Source organism: Sarcophilus harrisii, chromosome 2, assembly GCF_902635505.1.
Source record: "Sarcophilus harrisii chromosome 2, mSarHar1.11, whole genome shotgun sequence".
NCBI classification, from domain to species: Eukaryota; Metazoa; Chordata; class Mammalia; order Dasyuromorphia; family Dasyuridae; genus Sarcophilus; species Sarcophilus harrisii.
In genome coordinates this window covers 232,567,089-232,573,695 of record NC_045427.1, presented here as the reverse complement: position 1 = coordinate 232,573,695, position 6,607 = coordinate 232,567,089, and the positions used below count along the sequence as shown (strand labels likewise).

The window sequence follows — 6,607 nt, the reverse complement described above, 5'->3', positions numbered from 1 at the left end:
TTTGCTAAATAGTAAGCACTGGAAATACAAAAATGTTCAAGAACAAATCAAGGGAAAATAAAGGCTGGATAAAATGAGATCATATTTTAAAATTCTATGCTATCTTATAGAAAGCTGTACAGGGGGGGAAAAAAAAAATATATATATATATATAATTCTAGAATATTTTAATCAGCATTTGAAAATGTAATCTGTGTCCCAAGATCCATTGGTATGGAACTCTCTCCTTACTAGTGAAAATGAATGCCTATCCTGTGTAAAGGGCCTGGCAGAGTTAGTCGGGTCCTCCTGACTTCAGGGCTGGTATTCCATCCAGTGTGCTACCTCGCTGTCCCAAAAACTATATATTTTAAAGTTCGTCTATAGTTACTCTTAACAGTAAATCAAGCAACCTTATAAGAATCCCAAGATATAATAAATACTGTATTTCTCAAAAAGAAAAATATTATGGTAAACAGTCATTAAGCAGCTTATTGTTTATCTCAAGATTGTCAACTAACCTTTTAATATCACTATTTGGTCTGAATCATTCTCCAAATTCAATGACGGATATTTAACCAATGGCTATCAGCATCCTAATTGAGGAGATAAAGTTATAAAGTATCTTTCCTCCAAAAGAGTTCAAAGTAACTCAGAACAACAAAAAATGAGTATGTGAGTGTGTGTGTGTGTGTGTGTGTGTGTGTGTGTGTGTGTGCGCATACAATAACAACACAAGGCAAAACAATAAAGAAAATAAAGAAAGAACCAAGACCAAGTGGTATTAAAAGGGAAGGGCATCATAGAAAAACATATGAAATATAAGCAAATTATGAAAGCCCTCAGAGCTACCCAAAGTGGTAGCAGAAATATAGGACACTGCCCTTGAAAGCTAGTCAAAGAAAATTAGAATAATCTACCAAATGAAGAAAAATCAATTTAATTTTAAAATGCTACTTTTTGAAAACATTTCTCACAAGATATTTGTAGTTTTAATAAATACTTAAAGTACTGCAAAGTTTTTAGAAAGAATTTTTTAAAAATCAATTTATTTACAGCAACTCTCCTAAAACTAACACATATTTTATAAACAAAAAATTTCTTCTGAGACTCATTCAAATTTATTTGAGGTTGGCTGTTTATAAAGCTTAGATTCACCATAATTATATTCTCTAGGTTATTAAATATAAAGTTTAAAAAAAGTATAAATCTCACACACACAAAATAGACTTTTCTGAGTTATTTGAATCATATGCCCAAATTAAGTTAAATTTGGGCAAGTAACAAAGAACCTTTGCTTAGTGACAAAGAAACATATCAGCAAAATTTTTAAAAGCTGGACATAAAAGTCTTGCTTAATTATATTTAATTCCCTTTGATTACCAAGGTGAATTATGGTAGTAGGGAATTGGGTGAGGAAGGGGACCAACAGTATCCAGGAAGGCAAAAAGTGGGTCCTGACAGCAAAATAGGCACAAGATTAATTTCTAAGTTGGAAAGAAGAAATATGTTTGGTCTGAATGCTTTCAGCTTAAAAATAGAAGACAAGAGGCAATGGACTTGGAAAATAAGACTTTAAATGGGTAACATAACAGATGAACAAAAACTCCTTTTATATCTTCCGAGGTAAAGAATACATCCCTGCATTTTCTGTTATACAAAGAAGTAGGGAAAATGAATTTTAAAATTAAGAATATTAGATAGAGCAGAACAGATTCCTAAGAGACCTAATACAATGTCCAAATTTTAGAGATGAAGAAATTAAGATCCAGAAAGGTTAAAAGTCATATTGCCTAAGGTTGTACCGATTAATAAGCAAAAATGAGACGAAAAACCTGGTCTTCTAACATAACGTCCTCAAGCATTTTTCCCTGCTTCCCAATGTCTTACAATATTCTACTGAGGGCACAGTTTGACTTAAGACTACAAAAGCCTTTTTCTTTTTAAAGAATGATGCTCAGACTAAAAGAATTAATAATTCTACTTACTAATTAGAACATAGCAGAAAATAATTAAGTATTTTCTGAAGTGCAACTATAAGCAGAAGTAAGTGAATTCATAAAATTAATGAAAAACAAGCACTGAATATTATGCAAAAAGTACAATAAATACTATTAAAAGGACTCTGTTAAATAGTTTCAGGGTTTTTTAAATTGAAGGACATTCTTCTATGGTTAGCTAAGTGAGCTTGAAAGAAATGTCAGTTTCTATTTTGTTTTGAAAATATATCATGGATCCATATAAAACAAATGTGTCATTTATCTTTGTTACTGGAAAAAAATAAGACTTGGAATAGTTAACAGACAATATGGCTCTGGAAGTATTATTTGGGATAATCACAAACTCAGACTCAAAGAATGGGTGAAGCAAGATGATCATCATGCCCCTTGGATAATAATATTCACTACAGAACCTGGAAATTAGAATAAGCTTTACAACCTGCAGTGAGGTTTCTTCTCTTATTTGAAACATATGCACACACACCTAAAATCTGTAGTCCATATGGTTATACCTTATTTGTTGTTTCTCCTAACAAAATGCACTCACCTACCTATAAGTTGTTAGTTTAGCAGGATTTTTTTTTTTTTTGTTTATAATACAGAAGACATCATTTTACAAATATTTCACTTTCTTAACCTAAGCAGTCTGGAAAACTAGTTAAGTTTACTATTACTAAATATATTACTAACATATCATAGAATGCTGCATTGTTTAGTGCTGTGCAACTTATATTCACCCCAATTTGTTTCTCATTATTACATGAGGCACAAAAAACTGTGGGGAATACAATTAAATTTTCTTTTTAATATAAACAAATCATTAGCAAACAGAAAACCTAGCAACCACATCTCTTAGGAACCCATTTTCTAAAACTATTGCTCATCCTATCTGCTTCAAAATATGGAACTAGAACAATTTCAAACATTACAGTCTTGTGTATTAAATTGGTTATCAAGATAATCAATGGTAGAATGAATAAGAAAGTTGTCATTCACCTGTCAACTATCACTGAGGTTGAGACACTCAAGATTTGGAAGCTTCTCTGGTAGAGGTGACAGAATAAAATGGTTCATTAATTCACTGTCAAAGATAAACACTGTAGCCTATGTGAGACAAATATGTGTAGTAAATACAAAGATTAAATCTTAGGAAAAAAACCATAATGACTATTACATAGTGTAGTTAATACACACTGGAGAGCTTTTCCATATTAGTGAATTTAAAATTTGGAAACTTTATAGAACTAGAATTTTGGTTTTTGGAACTAGAATTGGTATTATTTGAAAGAAAATACTGTTTAGACAATTTAATTTTGGCTCTTACAGAAATAAAAAATCTCACAGGTAGAAATCTAGTCCAACTCCCTCCCTTACAGCTTAAGAAACTGAGGCCTACGGAGGTCAAGGGCCTTGTTCATAGTCCAAAAGAGAGTGATGGAGACAAGAAGACCTTTAGTTACGGGCCTTTTCTACTCACCACCTACCTAGTCATTTGCCAAATCTTATCAATTGATGAAAGAAATATCGAGATAATTATAAATTATATTGTGACCAAGAGAACAAGAAATTATATTCAAAAGGCACTAATTTTTCAGATTTTTTTTCAGTATTTCAAAATACTGAAGACTAGAAGCATAACATATCCTACCATTTTTTAAAAATGTAAATTATTGAAAAGATTAAAAAAATTTTAGATTAAATCCTTATATCTAATTTACTTCCTGATTCAAATACAAACTATTTTTTTTAATAAATTAAGTTTTTCTCTTCTCTAAAGTTCAACTGGAATAAATTAAAACCCATTCTACCTAGAAAAATGAATACTTACTCCCTTTATCTTCATTAGAGGAATATATAAAATAAAAAAATCTGTAAAGAATTTTTCTGCTAGATATTTTCTTCTATTACTGTCAACTCTAAAAATTTCATCTCTATCTAAATTGCATATCTTTTCTCATAACAACACCTAGCACTGTGCTTGACATATAATAAGCATTTAAAAACATGTGTGAAATAAAGTGAAAAGAAAGTCAACCAACTCAAAACACAATTTTATATTTAAAATAAATTTTCTGTAATGTACTGACATACTACATACAAGTACAGGAGAGGGCAAGCACCAATCAGCACCAAAAAATGAAACTGACTATGCTGACAGAAAAGAGCTGGTTAATGGCTATTTCCATTATCAACAAACTTGCCTTCAACTTAAACCTCTACCCTTTATGTTCCATTCATCTTCTGATGTTTAAGAAGATCAAGCTTTGCACAGAAAGACACGTCATTTCTCACCACTTTTCCCAGTGCTTGGGTGTACCTTCTTTCCTGTTCCCTGACAGGTCAGGTGTTATGGGCCAGAACTCAGAACTTAAAACAAGGATTCTTAGAAGGTGTTAAATCAGTGGAATTGATTAAGACAATGTTTATCTAGTTTAGTGTGGTGTTTAATAGTTCTCTAGTTTAGTACATGTATTTAGTAATTAATATAGTTCCACAAGATTCATACCTATGATAATGGAGTATTTAACAGCCAGCAAGGACTGGGCAAGATTCATTCCATCTTCCATCAGGCTCTTGGTAGCTCTCCTGGGGGACTAGGAGGCTGGAGACAGAACCAGAGAAGACAAGCAGACTGGAGAAGGGAGCTAAAGCTCTTGGAGCGAAGGAGAGAGAAATTCATTTCCATCTTCATCAGCCTTATGGTGGCTGGCCTGGCCTCCTGCATTTTCTCCACTGAAACCAAGTCACCTCTGAAGGCCAAAAGAAACCTAGCTGAGCACCAGGGGAAGGAGGCAATAAAGACTTTTGGACTTTAACAACCTGGCTATTCTTATGGTGATTACTCTGTTGAAAGGAAGGCTGCTCCAAGACCTCCAGAAAATTAAACAAGAACACTATAGTCAGGAAGGAAGAATCAGCAAATTTTTTTCTTCCTTTTGCCACATCCAGATTCTCCTATCATTCAGAAATCTTTCCTCTTCTGAAAGTTACTCTAGTCAGAAATAGCACTTAGTCAATAATATCCTGTTTCTATCAGTATATACTAAACCTTAGGTCCTCCTCTTTCCTTTCTAAAGAGTTCAGAATTAGGCTCATAGTTTTCCTCTCCACACCAATTAGTCCTCTTGTATAAAAGCACTTCAACATACAAGTTGATGTTCTCTCAAACACCATGGTTTTCTTGTTCTTTAATCTTCTCAACTCTTATCACCTACTTCTTGACTATATCAGCCAAAAACAAAGACTGTCATACTATTGATCTCACCATTATCCAAAAGTATTCCACTTCACTGATTAAAAGGAAGGATGGAAGGAAGGTAACAAGCATTTAATAAGCACTTATAATGTGGTAGTCATTGTGCTAAGCATTGGAAATAAAAATACAAGAAAAAAGAAAAGACACTCCATATGTCTGTGATGACTGTTACATTCTAATGGGGAAAGACAACAAATGTGACACCATAACAAACAAGACACCCAGTACAGATAGATACAATATCTGGAAGCCAAGAATAGGGTTGGGAGGAGAATAAAGGCCCCCTCCACAAAATGAATGATTCAGGAGTAACGCGTTAATGGGAAAAACTGAGTAGAGCTTATGAAGGGATGTTCCAAGCTGAGAAGTCCAAAAGGATAGCTAAATTGCTCTAGGAACCATTCGAGGTTGATGAGACAACATGATTTGTAAGACCAGAAAGAAGTAGACTGAATAAAATCGTGTAGTCCAAGGCCCCTCACAACAATAATCTAAGAACATCAGACAAAGCAGTCAATGGGAAATAGGAGAAACCATAGTAAGTCACCTTTCCATCCCAAGGACACCAATTAAACTTATAGGCAAATAGTAACCAAGGCAATTCAAAACCTTGAAAAATAGAAGAAATTGCCAGGATGACAAACATGCATAAGTTCGGATTTTACAAAATAAACTTTTCAAGCACTCAAAAAGGAAACATTCAAGTACTCAAGAACTAGTTAAGATCACACATGATTTAGCAGATACAACTTAAAGGAATAGAGAGCATAGATTATGATATTACAAAAGACAAAAGATATAGGTTTATGACTAGGAATAACTTACATAGCAAAATTGAGTTATAACCTTGGGGGGGGGGGGGTGAAATTTTAATACAACAGAGGACTTATATGCATTCCTAATGAAATGACAAGTAACTAAAATGCAAGTATAGTAGTAAAAAGAAAAATAAAAAGGTAAATACAAGTAAGCAATCAGAAAATACTTTGAAAATATTAAGTATTAGAGAGGGTGAGAGGGGGAAGAGAAAAAATGATATAAGCATAACTTAAGACCTATAATATCATCAAGAGTGAAGAGAAGGAATTGAATAAATAGGGGTCTTAAGAGTGATTTTTATTATGTTTTTATGATCTTGAAAGGGAAGTAAAAAAAAGCACACACTGGGGAAGAAAAACAGGAATGGGGGAGGCATTTATTCTTTCACAATCAAGAAGCACAAGCTGAAGTGTATATAAATGAGGAAAGGGTAAGGGGGAAAATGATGTTAGTAGCTGAGCATTACTTTCTCACTTTCATCTGAACTGTTCAGGGAATGACAGAATATACACATGCAAATGTTTTGGTACATAAATATATTCAACTCAACAGA

General features: G+C 33.1%; 1 protein-coding gene across 1 annotated transcript in view; it reads right to left on the bottom strand.

Moving 5' to 3' along the window:
- The window catches only part of RTF2 (replication termination factor 2), a 74,475-nt gene that overhangs the window by 44,969 nt on the left and 22,899 nt on the right, over positions 1-6,607 (bottom strand). The gene's annotated exons all lie outside the window — the stretch shown is intronic.